Below are 16,338 nucleotides of genomic sequence, written 5' to 3'. Positions count from 1 at the left end.
GTCCTGTGACGTGAGTGCCCATATAAGGCCAAATATGGGTGTTTCCCCGCCCCTCTGCCCTGGCCACGCCCCTGGGCGGGGCGTGCGGGCACCCGCCTCCACCCGGGGAGCAGGCTCGAGCGAGGGCGTCTTAGTCAGAGCGAGAAAAAGGAAGTGGCGGGCGCCCGCTGTCTCTCTCGGGGGCCCCGCGCGGAGAGAGACTCACTGACACATCACCCGGGACTACCGGTGGGGTGTCAGGAACGCCACCAGGGCGAGGTGACCCACGCCATGCGGGAAGAGGAGGAAGCAAATTCGGTTAGAACCTGACCGGGGCCGCGCCGTGGAGCCCCTTGGGCCTCCGGGTGAATCCCGGATTCCGGTCGCTCGCTGTTGTGTCTGAACTTGTAAGGAGATAGCATCTGAGATGAGCCGAGATGCGGCGTGGCTTGGTCATCTTGATGCTGGAGGCTTCTAACATGCTACCCCCGCTTTTGCTATCTTTTAATTTTCCGTGATAAAAGTTCCTGAGAGTAAAAAGGAGGAGTTGTGAATGGGTGAGACAGAGACTTCAAGTGGATTCTGCCTCGGATGGATTGACGGCCCCCTTTTGTCTCTCTCCAAAGATAGGGACAGTATACCACCAGAGCTTCATAGTGAATGCTGCCTCAGAGCAAAACACACACACACACACACACACACACACACACACACACACACACACACACACACACAGGAGCAATGCACTGACTCCGGGGCTCTGTGGTTCTGGGAAGCCTGTGGGCAACTGTGAGGCTCAGTCCAGTAAACTGTTGTCCAGGTGGCTTCTGGATTTGTGGGATTATGGTGGATAAAGTGTAATCCCAGGCTGTCTGCCCCCACCATTCTCTCTGGAGCTTCGTGCTGCCCGCCCCCATTCCCGGATTCGTCTGCTCTGCGAGTATTTATTGAGGGCTCTGCTAGCTGTCAGGGCACGTGGGATGCAAATGCATTGCTGCCTCCAAGCCCTTTGCCAACTATTTCACTGTTATCTCTTCATGAAGAAAACCCTTGCATCCATTTACAACTCTACAGGGGATGAGACCTTTAGGAGAAAGCAGAAATCTAATTTCTGAGATCAAATCAATCATTCCCAACAGCAGTAATGGCTGGCATTGCTTCTGGGTCATTTCTTCATTCAAGCAGTCAATTCAATCATTATAGACTCTGTAATTCTAGCATTTTCAACATTTTCGAGACTGAGTGGGAAAAAAAGCATCACAAAACTGAGGCCAATCTAAGCAATATAGATCCTGTCTTAAAAAAAAAACCAAGCCATGCAAAGATGTTGCTAGCAGTCTCCACCCTCGCCAGTTTCATTCTGGGGCCTCACAGATAATGCTTAGCACCCACAGGGGCCAGTCTTGTGTTAGGTGCTTGGTGACACCACTGTAAGCAGGACTCTACTCCATCAGCCCAGGGAGGAGGCCTGATCCAGTCTGGGGCCTCTCTAAGTGTCTGTGTCTGCACACCCATGGTGTGTGGGCTGCGGTGGAAGTGGAGGCTAGAGAAAGTTTCTCGGCGAGAGCTGAGACAAACTTCCAAGAATGGGTAGAAACCACTTGCTGTGAAGGAAACAAACAACCCAGTCTGTTCAGTACCGGAGGTGTTTGAAAGACTCCTGCTCAGTAGAGAGAAATGAAGACGTCCGTAAATCCACGGTTTTGTTCGAACGAATGTTAATGTTACTTACTTTGTTTGCTTGTACGTTGGGGTGCCTGTGTGGAGGTTGGAGGACAGCTTACAAGGGACCCTTTCTTGCCTTCCACCATGCGGGACCTGGAGATCAAACTCAGGTTCTGAGCCTTCAGCCACCATCCCCACCGCCCATGGAAACATATTTTTGGGTGGAGTTTTCTTCCTAGAGAGCTTGCAGGCTGCCTGAAATCATCATGGAGGCCAGGTCAGATTGGAATGGTACCACATAGGTACACAGCCTAGCACCCTGAGACCCTCACTTAGGACCAGACTTCCCTGATCTACACAGCAGAGATCGCTCAACTGGAAGTTCAGTTCTCGGTGGCTCACAGTAAGGCCCTAGAGTCGCACAGCGGTCAATCTGGACTGCCCTCCTTCAAGAAGCATGAATTATATAGCTGGAAGGTACAACAAAGGAAATATCCTGTCACCTTGCCCCACGAGGCCCATTGTCTCCAGTTGCATATGCTACTCTATACTGCCCAGCCGTTTGCCTCTTCCCACAGTAGCCAAAGAAAACTTGTCCCATTCTTAAAGACTAAAGAGGACTTAAGACGTTTGGATCTTAGGCACTGGGTCATAGTGACTGGACTGCGGTATGGGGTCATCAGTGAAGAGGGTCTGTGGAGGATGGAGGATTTATCTGAGAGTGGGGGTGGGATCCAGACTGAGGTCAGGGAGAGGGACAGTGGGTTTGTGTAGCTAATACAGCCTGAGCTGGTAAAGACTTGCTTGAACTTGGCAGTCAGTGGTCATAGCTGAGAAAACGCCACACGAATGGGAGGAGATTTAGAAAGTAAAGGTCCAAGGGGATGTGGTGGAGACACAGGGGTGTGGTGGACACACAGGGGTGTGATGGACACACAGGGGTGTGATGGACACACAGGGGTGTGATGGACACACAGGGGTGTGATGGACACAGGGACGGGATGGAGACACGAGTGTGATGGAGACACAAGGATGTGATGGACACAGGGATGTGATGGATACACAGGGGTGTGATGGACACAGGGGTGTGATGGACACACAGGGATGTGGTGGAGACACAGGGATGTGGTGGAGACACAGGGTTGTGATGAACACAGAGGGATGTGGTGGAGACACAGGGTTGTGATGGAGACACAAGGGGAGCAGGACCTCATGGGAGGTGACATCAAAGTTGTTAATCAATGCCTGAGTGAATGGTAGTGCTACGACAGACCCTATAGCAACAGAGTTAGGGACTGAAGGGAAGGAGGGAGATGAGGTGTAGACACACTATCAAGTTAGAGCTTGTGGTAGCTTCTTTGAAGGGCATCCGGTAAACAGTAGGGTAGCCCAGGAACCAAGGCACAAAGGTCTTGCAAAGCAAGGCACAAAGGTACATTGTTTCTTGTCTTCCCAGGGCCCAAGGCTGCTGTGTCGGTCTGTCTTCTGACTTTCACTCTTCATCATGGAACAAGGGCTGGCTTCGCCAGCATAGCTTGTTGCTCCATACAGCCTTGTATTTGGAAGCACGCTCCAGAGTTTCAATCCTACGCGCTCGTCTGGAAACGGTTAAGACCCTGAACTTTTAATTTGCAGTCTGGTCCCATCCATCATGTAGCCGATGCTGCTCACAGCTGGAATGAAAGAGATCTGCTGCCCTTCCCAGACCCCACAAGACTAGCATTTCGTGTTCCCGTTTCCAAGTCTTATGGATTCCTTATCCTCTGCGGCCTAGTTTTAAGAATGAATTTGAACAGAGGGCCTGCCTGCTTGTCTCAAAAACCTCTGATGGCCTGCAGATAAAAAAAAAAAAAATCCAAATTCCACTGGGCATGGTGGTACACACCTTTAATCCCAGTACTTGGGGAGTGGCAGACAGGTCTCTGTGAGTTTGGGAGGAATCTGGGCTATAGAGGGAATTCCAGGCCAGTCAGAGCTTCAAAGGGAGAACCTGCCTCCAACAAGTAACAGATCCAGTGCCATCTGACCGCCTTTCTCCTGTCCCCGAGTAAGAATCCGTCACCTCTGCACAGCTCCAACCGCTGCAGCGCCTTTAAGAGAACATAGCTCAGCTCGCCCGCTTCCCCAGATTCTTACGGCTCCTGCCACAGAGCCTATCTGATGCCTCCCTCACAGAGTGCCTGTCAGTCAGGGCTTGCTGAGAGATATGAAGCAGCTGGCCCTAAGGCACTCAGAGAGCAAGCAACAAAAACCAAAGCCGGAGACATCGGGAAGGAGGAAAGATGGAGGATCCGTAGCCCACACTCACAGGTCTCAGCGGAAGGAGAGGACAGGTCTAGTGGCATAAAAACCAAGACCGTCCCCCGCTGCACTGAAATGTGATGGTGTACTGAAGGCAAAAGAGTTTACTATGATGTGTCCACGAGGCCGGATCCTGTCCCCTTTGTTATTTTCTTCCCTGAGCCAGCTGTCTTCAGAGTGAGCTCCTATTTTCTGAGGGTTTCCGGCCTTTGTTGGAGCCTCGTTCTGTGTACCTCAGTGTCCTGGACTTGGAAGGCCTTTGACAACGTCGTGGGTCTCTCTTTAGAAAACAGCTCACATCCCTAGGTGGGCCTGGCAGATGGTGGAAATGGTTTAAAAGGTGTGTCCACAGGTCAGAGCCCAGAGCAATCCTGGGGGTGAGCCCAGGGCCTCCATGAGCCCCAGTTCTGGGAAGATGAATTTGCCTTGGCCCTCAGTTAATTCAGTTCTTTCTTTCTCCTTGTAAGAGCAGTGCGTGCTCGCCAATGAGGTAAAATGTGCGGGGTTTTGTTTTCAACTTTTTATGACATTCGTTTATCTACTGGTGGGGGACAACATGCCTGTGGAATTCTCTCCTACCATGTGGCTCTTGGGGATTGAACTCAGGTCCTCAGGGTTGGTGGCAAGCACCTCTATCCCCTGAGCCATCTCTCAGTGCCTTTGTTTTGTTTTTAAGGTACGGCTTCTTCACACCGGCAGATCCGGACCTGACGCTTGACTTCAGTGTTAGAAGGAACAGGAATTGCACTAAGAACCAAAGATCTGGATTGCTCTCGGGTCTCTGTTGCCCCTTGTTTAATCTTTACTTTGTCTATTTATGGTGTCTGCTTTCCCTCCCTGTCGAGGCCCTGCAGTCTAGGCCCCTGGATCTTAGAACCGAATGACAATGAAGTCCACTGTTTGCAAAGTGGTTCGTTTTCTCAGAAACATGCCGACTTGCTCACTGTACAGGAGGCGTGCAACGGGTACATCCCGCAAACCAACGCCTTCAAATTAAGTGACCCTCTCTCTCCTGTTAGGGAATTGTGGTGACTAGGTCCTACCAGGGAGGCCTGGAAGAAAGGTAGAAACCCAGGGAGGATTTGCTGCTGCACAGAGAGGGGAAAGAGGATAACTGAAAGAGACTATCCCACGGGGAGTGGGAGGAAGGAAGAAGGCCTGTGTCATTTCCTGGGAGGATGAAGCCTTCTTGGTGGGGGCAGGGATGCTCTAAAATGCCGAGAAGGTGCGTGTCTTGAGGAGGGGAGGTGGGGACGATAGAAGAAAGAACACCTGCTGCGTGCCACCAGGCATTGTGCGCCCAAAGTCTAAAAATGTTTATTTCCCTTCACCTAGTAATTCCGCTTCTGGGAAGCAATCTTAAAAATCTAAATACGAGGGAGGCGAAAGTAGACCCACGACAGTGTTTATCGCATAGCTATTTATAAGATGGTAAAACTGGAAGCGGCCAACACATTTAGAAGAATGTCAAAGAAAATAGAACGCTCGGCAGCCATTAAATGTGACACTCAAAAAACTCGATAACACTCCCAGTCAATTACGGTAACACCTTCAGGGAACTGACAGTTTATGATAACAACAGCTGTCCTCTGTGGCGTGATGTTGGATCTTGCCTACTTAACCGGTTCGGGCTTTCCACACATCGTGACATTCACGGCACAGCCTGAGAGGGTGGGGTCATCCGTCTGTAACAGATTTAGAGACTGAGGCTCACCCAGGTGGGGGATGTGTGCAGTGGGATTTGAGCCTGAACAACCAACCTTTGAGCATTACCTTCTACGGTAGGACCTCAGGCAGCAAGGAGCCCAGAGAAAAGCCTTAACTAGAACAAAGGTTCTGTCTAGCTACAGGAGGTACCAGGAGGAGCGGTTTCCTAGTCACCTCCATTTTTCATTTTCATTTTCTTTCTCTCTTTCTTTTTCTAAAGATTTTATGTATGTGAGTATGCTGTCTTCAGACACACGAGAAGAGGACATCAGATGCCCATTACAGATGGTTGTGAGCCACCATGTAGTTGCTGGGAATTGAACTCAGGACCTCTGGAAGGTATTTTATATCATGGGATAAACAAAACTTTTCTCTGCTGGGGAAAAATTTACCTCCATGCAACAGCCCTTACCATTCCCCTCAGAGCATTCCTACAGGGAAACTCACCAGGGCAGATCTGGAGGTTTCTCTCTTTGAGGGAAATTATAGATTAGATCTCCCCTTCCCAGCCTTACCAGCCACCCCTCGACAAATATTAGATGTGGTTCTGGTGTGTGTGTGTGTGTATGTGTGTGTGTGTGTGTGTGTGTGTGCGCACTCTAGGGCACATGCATGTGTGTCTATGGTCACACCAGGCATCAGACAACCTTGTGCGTGGTAGACACACTACCCCTAAGCTACATTTCCAGCCCTTTTATTCCCCTTCCTGCCTCAACATTTTGAACACAAGTCTTTAACGTTCACTGAATTGACGGCTCTCCTCTTACAGTGTAGACTGAAGCTCTGGCTGTTGATGCTAAGAGGGAGAGATCCGATGGAGAGTCTAGGCGTTCCACCCTTAAAGCCCTGATACTGCATCCTCAGCCCAAGCTGGCTGAAACGCCTGGCAATCCTCCCCAGCCTCCCCAGTGCTGGGATTTCTGGTTTGTACCTTTGTGCTTGGCCAAGCAGCTTGATTCTTTGGACAAATCCTCTTCAGAAAGACAGTTACTCTGCTGCCCATGGGGCACCAGGATGCACTTGTGATTCAACTCCATTCTCTTCCACTCTCCCTGGAGGTGTTTCAAAAGCAAATGTCATTCGAAAATCTGGGAACCTCAGCCAATTCCTTACACCTGCTGTGTGGCCTGCAGCCAGCTCTGTTGGGGGCCCTGTGAGGCTGTTTCAGTTATGTGAAGGAAAAGGGCTGGAGTTATAAGGTTTGAGACAATTTAGGCCTTTGGCTACCATTCCTTAGACCCTGTAAAGAATGCATTGTCCCGCCCTTCATTGGCTGTGTGATCTTGGGCAAAGTCAGTTCCTCATCTATAAGTAGGGGTCATGGAGACGGTCACCTGATACGGTTGTGTGTGGGGAGTTCAGCAGCCAGCACATGTGGAGAACAAACAATGAGTTGTAGGTCCGATTCACCAGGATCCTAGGAAGGGAGGAGGCCTTCCTGCTTCTCCCCTGAGAGCTTTGCTTGAGAACCTGCAGTCCAGGATGGAAAACCTATTTGTTTCTCAGCCGATGAGACGGTTGCTTGAAGCCACCTAAGCCAAATCGACCAGAAGCAAACACTTTCCAGTTGCAGCTCCAAATCAAACCTGTCCTGCTGCTCTTCGGGCCAGCACACCGTGTCCCATCTGTGTCCGGTCTTCTTTCACTTTTATCTCCATCAGATCTCTTCCTCTTAGCATCAGCGGCCACAGTGTCAGCCTGTGCTGTAAGAGGAGAGACGTCAACTCAGTGAACTTTAAAGACTTGCGTTCAAAATGCGTAATTAGACGTTGAAAACTGGTTGTCGGGGTAGCGGCCTACACCTGTGTGGAGGGTTGAGGCAGGAAGATCACCTGGAGTTCAAGGCTAGCTGAGTTTATTGAAAGTTTATCTTTTTTTTTTTTTTTTTGGTTCTTTTTTTCGGAGCTGGGGACCGAACCCAGGGCCTTGCGCTTCCTAGGTAAGCGCTCTACCACTGAGCTAAATCCCCAGCCCCGAAAGTTTATCTTAAAAACAATAATGAGGGGCTGGAGAGACGGCTCACTGGGTAAGAGCATTGGTGGCTCTTTGGAGGACCCAGGTTCAATTCCCAGTACCTACCCGGCAGCTCACAGCTACCTGTAACTCCAGTTTCAGGGAATCTGATGCCTCTGGCCTCTGAGGGCATCTGTACTCATGTGTTCAGACCACTATTCATGCACATACACATAATTAAAATAAAAGTTCATCTTTAACAGCAACAACAACAACAACAACAACAAAAAAGAAACTTAAAACTCTATTGCATTCTTGAAAAAGAAAAACAGCTAGGAGATAAATTTTTCCCCCAGCAGATATGTTTTGTTTATCCCATGATATAAAAATACCTGTAACGAGAAAGATAAGGGAAGAAGACAGAAGTTCTGCCACAGGCGGCTGAGCCATGGAGAGCAAACTCGTTTGGGAAGTCCAGCAGATTGACTCAACTCCCCCTGTTGGTTCCTGCTGGGTGTTGGGAGTACCCAAGCCGATGACGTCATCTCTATGCACCCTTTCCACTCATACTCGGAGACCTCACCAGTGGACAATTCCCTCTGCCCTGTAGGGGATTCCTGCAGGCAACCTTATAGAGGCTTTCCCATTCGACTTCTGCTGGGTGTTTGGAGGGTCCGCTTTGATGATGTTTTGCTGTCCATCCATCCATCCATCCATCCCTTGCTCTTTACTCTTTACTTTGGCTTGTTGTGTACTTAATAAATTCACACATTCCTGACCTACAGTATAGCTGTCATAGGCCATTCCCAGACCTGTACAGAACAAAGTAGGAGGACAGCAGTGATAAAACCGGCCTCAGGAGGTTGTCAGTCAGGCTAAAGGAGGAGCTCTGTACACCTAGCGCAACCTGTGCCATTCAGTAAACACTCAGGAATGGGCTGGGCATTGTACCGTCAAAAAGAAGAATAACCTATGTCTATGTCTATAGATATCCAGGTAGATAGATATGGACAACGTGTATATCTATAATATATAAGTGTAAATAGATACACATTACATGTATATATACACATACATACATATACTTACATGGTAGCATGTGGCCGTAATCCTAGCATGTAGAAGGTGGAGACGGGAGGATAAATAGATTACACAGTGAGACCAGATTTCAAAAACACAAAACCCACAGGACTAGGGAGACGGCCTAATGAGCAAAGTGCCTGCTATGTAAGGAAGTGAGGCTCCCAGCACCAAGGAGATGCTGAGTAGCGCGTCTGCCTGTAATCCTAACATCCAGGAGACAGAGTAGGGATCCCCAAGGCCATCTGGCCAGCTAGAGTAGCATAAACAGTGAGCTATGGGTTCATTGAGAGACTCTAGCTCAGTACCTGAGGTGGAGAGCAATTGAAGAAGACACCAGGCATTGACTTCTGGCATGTGCAAACCTGTGTTCATACATGTGGTAACATGAATTCATACTTGCACACACATACAAATGTAAGTGTGTGTGTGTGTGTGTGTGTGTGTGTGTATTGGTTTGAATGAGAATGGTCCCAATAGGCTGATGTTTGAATGCTTGGTCCCCAGATAGTGGAACTGTTGGGGAAGGATTAGGAGGTGTGGCCTTGCTAGAGTGGGTGTGGCCTTGTTGGAGAAGGTGTGGCCTTGCTAGAGTGGGTGTGGCCTTGTTGGAGAAGGTGTGTTACTGGTGGTGGGCTTTAAGGTTTTAAATGTGTATACCAAGCCCAGAATCTCTCTCTCTCTCTCTCTCTCTCTCTCTCTCTCTCTCTCTTCTACCTGAGAAGCAGGATGTAAAACTCTCAGCTCCAGCTCCATGTCCATCTGCTTCCGGCAGTGACAATCATAGACTAGTCCTCTAAAACCGTAATCAAGACCCCAATTCTTTTAAAAGAGTTGCCATGGTTAATCGTGGAGTCACCTCACAACAATAGAACAGCGACTAAGACCAGCACACATGCACCCAGCCAGCTTGAACAAATCAGTGATCTCTAGGTTCAGTGAGAATCTGTCTTGAAAAATAAGGCAGAGAGTAGTCAAGAAAGGCAGCCTTCGTCAACCTCTGACCTCCACAGGCACTCATGCACAGCGTGTGTGTTTCCTCCCTCCGTCATACAGCGCACACACAGAAAAACAGACAAGGGGTGGTGATGCAGTCTGGCCGCAGAGCAGCTGCCCAGCGTGCCCAAGGTTCCTATCTCTGCTCCATTGTACTACACGGAAGAGATGGAGAAAAGAAAGCCCTGGGAAGGAGAAGGGGGAGTGAAGGGATGCTTGTGAATGCCAGCTGTGAAGGCCGTCACCACATGAAGTTCCATTCTGTTCTCCAGAAAGACAATTCAGGAAAACATGGATGTTGGAGCACAGGCAGACCCAGCAGACAGTCCTGACTCCCGATGTGGATTAGCCTTTGGGAAAACTGAAGATTTGGCTTCTCTCTTTCCCCGGAGTATCACGTAGTGAGGGAGGAGGAGCTGTCTCATTTATCCAGCCATCCAGGGATAGTGTACTGGGTGCCTGCCGAGTCTCAGCCCCATGTAAGCTGGGCGCGCATGCCTGTAATCCCAAGGCTTGGGAGGTTTCTGAAGGCAGAGGACCAGAAATTTGAGGTCATCCTTGTCTCCATTATAAGTTCAGAGCCATCTTGGACTACAGGCAGGAGACCTTGCCTCAAACAAATAAACAAACAAACAAGAACTGTTTTGTTAGAAAATGGTTAGGCTTATCTGGAAGGCCTAGATCTAGTGCTGCCATGGCATTTTACACAGCCTCGGGACTTGCAAAGCAGGGGCTCACATCTCAAAGCCCAAACCCAGGAGATGGCAGATGGGGTCACCGACCCAGCCTTGCATGGTGCTTCCAAGAGAAAGAACTCCCAGTGCTGAAAGTCGAAGCCGAGAAGAGACTGATACATGTGTGACTCAGGCGTGACTGGGAGAGCCTCTTCACACACGCATGCACGCACGCATACGCGTGCTCGTCTGAATCCCACCACTCTCCTTCCACTCACAGACTCCTGGATGGGGGCGGGGGATGCTGTGCTGGGGGTTGGGAGGTTGCTGTGCGGTGGACTGCACTGGGCCTTCTGGTAGTCTTGGATGAAGACATCCACCTTTGGCCACACTGCACTAGCCCCTAGGCCCTAGAATTTCAAAGGTGTTCGGCCTAGTGTCTCATCTATTTGTCTTAGCATAATAGCTGTCATGCCGGGTCAGTAAGTTTACGTTTGTTGTTTCTAAGCTTCAGAACAGGCTGATGAAGAAATTAAAATTCCTCTAGGGAAATTGGGCCGGCGTAGTGAGGAGAGACGTAGGTTTACCTGACCCCAGACCCACCCTCTCTGGCAGTTGCCCGAGTTGCTTTGCTCCCGACAAACTATTTATTGGACCCTCTGAGGGACCATCTGTTGCTTGTCCTTGACATTATATTGCAAACCGCTTTGGCAAAAGTTGGGTTCATGGCTGGATTTCTTTCAGATCAATGTCTCTTGAAGGAGCTGGGATGGCCTCCCAGAAAGAGTACTGGACTGAGGCCCCAGGTCCTATGCCCTCTGCCCCCTCGGAGCTTCTGTGGAACTTTCCAGAAGGTCCTTGCATGTGAACACGCAGTTCTCCCTTCCTTTTGAAGGAATAGTGAGGCCTGCTTCCTACAGCCGCCTCTCCCAGAGCAGCATGCAGTAGGCTCAAGGGAACTGGTTGATAAATATTAAGCCTTTAGAAGCTAGAGTGGTGGCTCTCTGCACAGACCTGGGATCAGAGCTCGGATCCCACATAAAAAGTCAGGCGTGGTGACCCGTGACTGTGATCCCAGTCCTGAGGGACCAAGCAGAGTCTTTGAGCATACCAGCCAGGCCAGTCAAATCTGCGAGCTCCAGGTTCAGAAAGGGACACCTTAAGGCGGGGAGCAGTTGCTGACTAGACCTCTGACTTCCGCACAGGCGTGCATATGCGCAGACTTTTGCAAACACCCGTATAACCTCCCTGCAAAGAGACCCCAGACATCTTCGACCGTAGACCAAGGGTTCTGTGTGATTCTTTCGCTCTGACTCACATTCATTTGCATTTAATTTATTATTGAGTCCAACTGGGTACGGGGCTCGGGTGCTAGAGATTCAGGAATAAACAAGGCATCTGAGTTTCCCAGTGTCACGGAGCTTCTGAGCGGTGGGAAACACAGGAGGAGCACACTCAGCCAAGCCAGACGCTGGGTCTGGGTCTGTGGAAGGAGGGTCATTAGAACCAGAGGCCATGGAGAGCTTTCTGAGGAGTGAGCTTCCGGATGGCCGTGGATTGACGGATGAGCTAGCGGGTCCTGAGGCCTAGGCCAGCGTGGCCTATTTAGAACTCACGGATGCTAATATGGCTGCATCTCAGTGGGCGGTAAGGGATGGGGAGCATGGACCAGGAGATGTTAGGCAGGGTGCATCATATAGGGTCTTCCTTGCGGGTCACAATAAAGAGATGAGAATTGATTCTGACCCAGGTAGGAAGCCATCAGATAGGTTTAAAAGGCAGACCGATAGGCTAAGGATGCTGTCCAGTTAGTAAACACTTGCCTAGCATGTCTGAAGGCCACGGGTCAATCTCAGTGTGGCATGAGACTGGCATGGCCGTACAGGTTCATAAGCCAGCACTTGGGGAGTAAGGGAGGAACGAGTCTGAGGTCATTCTCTTGGCCGTATAGAGAGTTTGAGGCCAGCTTGGGCCACACGAAGACAAACCCAAGCTACCCAACCAAGCAAGCCAAAGAGAGAAGATGGAAGCCCAAGAGTCACTTGGGATATAGACAATAGACAGGATAGTGTGGAAGCAGAGAGCAGTTAGGAGGCCGCTGGGTGACCAGTGGTGGCTTGGACAAGTGTGAGGGAGGAACTTGAGAGAGGCAGGCTGAGCCGGTCAGATACAGCAGTGAAGGCAGAGGCACTAGGGAAGGGACCAGATCCCCAAGACTCAGGGGATGGATACTCCTTCTGAACAGAGAAAACAAAACAAGTGCAGAATGAGGGGTGGCGGGAAACCAGGAGTTCCAGTGTGTGCCTGCCGTCAGTGGCAGGCTGAGTAATGGCCCAGTGGTGGCTCTCAAGAACTCGTGACCTTACTTAGAGAAAGGGACTTCGCAGATGTGATTAAGTCGCAAATTGGGAGAACAGGAAGTTATCTTGGATTATCTCGGTGAGTCACTGCAAACACAAGGGACTCTAAAAACCTAAGAGGGAGGGACAGAGTCAGAGAGATCCCACGAGGGAAGGATCGCCCTTGGCTCCACTGTGAGTTTACTTAAGATAGAGAGGGAGGAAAGTCAGGTGTGGTGGAGCGTGTACTCTCAGCACCCAGGCCATTTTGGGGGGGAGGATCCACAGTTTGAGCTTGGTGGCCCATGTTTGAAAGCAAGGATGGAGGAAAGGAACCTTAAGGCTGGGACATATAGGAGCTGGCAAGAACACTTTCCTTCCTGGAACCTGAAGAAGGATATTCCTTCTGGCCCCTTGCTTTTGAGCCCAATAAAACCCATCTGGATTTATGACCTCCCGGACTGTAAGATAATGTGTTTGTGTTGTTTTAGGCCATTAAGTTCATAGCCTTATTACAACAGCAGTAGGAAACTGTATCTATGTGAGCCCAGGGGACAGGGTGAGGGTGAACTCTAGAATCACCAGCACACGATGGGAGTTTTCTTGATAGGGGTTGCCAGTCAAGGAAAGCCTAAGGTTTCTAAAGGGAGAACCCTCAGCTTAGGGGACTAGAGTGGGGGCTGAGTTGATTGGCCCTTTTCAGGGTCTGGTACCAGGGCAAAAAGTACGAGAGAAATGTCTAGTTAGTGTCGTTCTTTGTGCTAGGAGACCCCATGTAATCTTAGTTGTCCCACTGGGGAAGGTGAAATACCAGAGAGGGGGAAATGTTTATTTAGTATCTGCTAAGGGCCAAGTTTCTGACCTGGCATGTCTGGACTCGATAAGAATGTGCACTTTTTACAAGTGTTTTAGAGTGACTTGCAGGAGGTCTATGGACCATGCGTTGAGAAACAGTGGCCACCAGGGAGACCTGCGGATCAGCAAACTGGATTATCACAGTGCCTGTGAAATCAGAAGTTGTTATTGGAGGAGTCTCAGTTACTTTCCTATCGCTGTGACAAAACACCATGCCCAACCTATACAAGTAAGCATTTAATTCGGGGCTCATGGTTCCAGAGGGTAGAAGAGTCCTTGACTATCATGGTAAGGGGGCATGACAGCAGACAGACAGACAGTCAGGCAGGCAGGCAGGCAGGCAGGGTGCTGAAGCAGTAGCTGAGAGCTTACATTTTGAGATAACAGCCATTAGGCAGAGGGGGGGAAGAGAGAGAGAGAGAGAGAGAGAGAGAGAGAGAGAGAGAGAGAGAGAGAGAGGAGAGAGAGCGAGCGCTAACTGGAAATGGCATAAACTTTTGAAACCTACAAGTCCGCTCCCTATGACACACCTCTTCTAACAAGGCCACACCTCCTAATCCTTCCCAAACAGTTCTACCAGCCAGGGACCAAGCCTTCAAATGGATGAGTCTATGGGAAGCAGTCTCATTCTAACCTCAGGAAGTTAGAAACTGAAACATTAAGCAGCTCTAAAGTGTTGTGGAGAAGACGTAGCATGGTCCAGGATGGCGTCCTACAGGCCATGTCTCCACCAGGTCACACCAAATATTCTCCAATGACAGATGTCATGCACCCTCTCTTCATCTTTAGGCCTGAGATGAACCTGCAGGAGGCTCCCTGTAATAAATACAATGAGAGACAGGGGAATTTTGTCCCAACTCTATAGAAAAGATCTAAATGGTGCAGGTAAACCCAGAGGACTGGGGTAGTATGGGGGTCTAGAAAGTGGCTCTCAAAGGACTTCAGAGCCAGGAGCCTGCAGGATTCAGATGCAAACAAGGCCAGGGGAGATGGGAGTCCGGGTGGGGTGGGAGTTCTACAGTCTGGACAGATTTCCCCTCTCCTGCCTTAGAGTGCAAGGCCTGCCCCTTACGGGTCGTTTTGCTATTTACCCAGTCTGGAAGAGTTTCGGCTTTGTGGTTACAGGATCATAGTTACTTGAATTTGTGCTGTATACCAATAAAACTTTATGTAGAACAAACAAACGAAGAGAATATTTAATCACATACCATTGGCCAGTAAGAGATATATGTATTTGGGGAGGTTCGACAATAAGACAAAATACAGAATTAATATTAGAGGTAAGGGAAAAATATCAGTGAGTAACAGGGCAGAGGGCAGGGAGTTCCTTTTTAGTAAGGACCACTGAGCCAAGATTCCTTTCATTTTTATTTATTTTTGTTCTTTTCAAGACAAGGTCTTTCGATATAATACTGACTGTCTTGAAACTCACTAAGTCTACTCATTGAGTAGACCAGGCTGGCCTCGAACTCACAGAGATCCACCTGCTTCTGCTTCCCAAGTGCTGGGATTGAAGGTGTGAGTTTCCACACCTGGCTCTAGATATTTTTTTCTTCTTAAATAATGTTTATTTGAGTTTATTTCACTGATGACTTATATGGGTGTTCTTTCTTTTCTTTTGAGACAATGTCTCACACATCCCAGATTTGCTTTGAACTCACTGTGGGGCTAAAGATAACTCCAATCTTCCAACCTTCCCTTTCACCCTGAGTACACAGGCCTTGCCCAGTATGTTATTAGCATATATTACCCATATGAAATCGAGGGCCTTGACACGCCTGTGTCCATCTCACGTGTTTAAAACGTACTCTGATGAAATCACCCTTCCCATTTCCATCCCCTGGGTCCCTTCTCGTCCCCGTATAACTCGTCTACTTTCTTGTCTTTCCACTTTCGTCTCTTCATGCTAAACCTGAGTCTGAGGATCCAGCGCTAGAGGAGCCGAAGCAGGAAGATACTCCTACCCAAGAGGTAATCGTGTCCCTGGGCATCTGCCTGCATCATCTGAGGACTCACAGTTATAATTTCCGGGACTCTGTAATCATGAAATAGTATCTTGGCTGTGGCAGACAGCAGTGGAGAACCACATGCCAATATAAGTCCATCTCACTTGAGCCTTACAGGGTTTTTTCTTCTCTTTTGTTTTTTCTCTTCTTCTTCCCCCTCCTCTTCTTTATTCCTCTCCTTCTTCCTCCTCCCTCCTCCTCCTCCCCCTCTCCTCCTCTTCCTCCCCCCTCTTCCTCCTCTTCCTCCCCCCCTCTTCCTCCTCTTCCTCCCCCCCCCTCCTCCTCCTCCTCCTCCTCCTCCTCCTCCTCCTCCTCCTCCTCCTCCTCCTCCTCCTCCTCCTCCTCCTCCTCCTCCTCCTCCTCTTCTTCTTCTTCTTCTTCTTCTTCTTCTTCTTCTTCTTCTTCTTCTTCTTCTTCTTCTTCTTCAAGATGTAGTCCAGGCTAGCCCCAAACTTTCTATGGTTGTGTGGACAAGAAGCCTCCAGCCAGTTACTTAAGCGTTGGTGTTACTGACATGTGCAGTGTGGGTGGTGCTGGGGATCCAACCCACTGCCTTGTGCATGCCTGGCATGCACTGTGCCAGTTGACTGACAACCCCCGAGCCCCCTCCCCCCACATACTTTCTCCCTTTTATTCAGTCTGGAACCCCAGCCACAGGTCAGTGCTGTTCACATCAGGATACCCTTCCCACCTCGGTTAAGCCTGTCTGGAAACACCCTCGCAGACACCCCAGAGGTTTGCCTCTTAGGTGATTCTAACTCTTGTCAGATTGACGGTAAAGAT

General features: G+C 49.5%; 2 long non-coding RNA genes across 3 annotated transcripts; one reads left to right on the top strand and one right to left on the bottom strand.

Annotated features, from left to right (window-relative positions):
- Positions 1-121: 121 nt before the first annotated feature.
- LOC134485250 (uncharacterized) lies at positions 122-13,150 on the top strand. Of its 2 annotated transcripts, XR_015653633.1 has the most exons (4): positions 2,715-4,285; positions 4,622-4,722; positions 5,873-5,991; positions 9,411-13,150. It is a non-coding gene; the product is annotated as an uncharacterized LOC134485250 (long non-coding RNA). The 2 variants fall into 2 exon arrangements; XR_015653631.1 differs by lacking the exons at positions 5,873-5,991; positions 9,411-13,150 and adding an exon at positions 122-2,121 and having other exon boundaries at positions 3,101-4,285; positions 4,622-5,455.
- Positions 5,354-7,226, bottom strand: LOC147997156 (uncharacterized). Its single transcript, XR_015653636.1, has 3 exons — positions 6,987-7,226; positions 6,584-6,704; positions 5,354-5,630 (listed from the first exon to the last, which is right to left on the bottom strand). It is a non-coding gene; the product is annotated as an uncharacterized LOC147997156 (long non-coding RNA).
- Positions 13,151-16,338: the final 3,188 nt, after the last annotated feature.

The sequence above is a fragment of the Rattus norvegicus genome, chromosome 1 (genome assembly GCF_021556685.1).
Source record: "Rattus norvegicus strain SHRSP/BbbUtx chromosome 1, alternate assembly SHRSP_T2T, whole genome shotgun sequence".
Lineage (NCBI taxonomy): Eukaryota > Metazoa > Chordata > Mammalia > Rodentia > Muridae > Rattus > Rattus norvegicus.
Note: the sequence above shows the minus strand (reverse complement) of the source record. Positions and strands in the feature narration are given on the sequence as shown.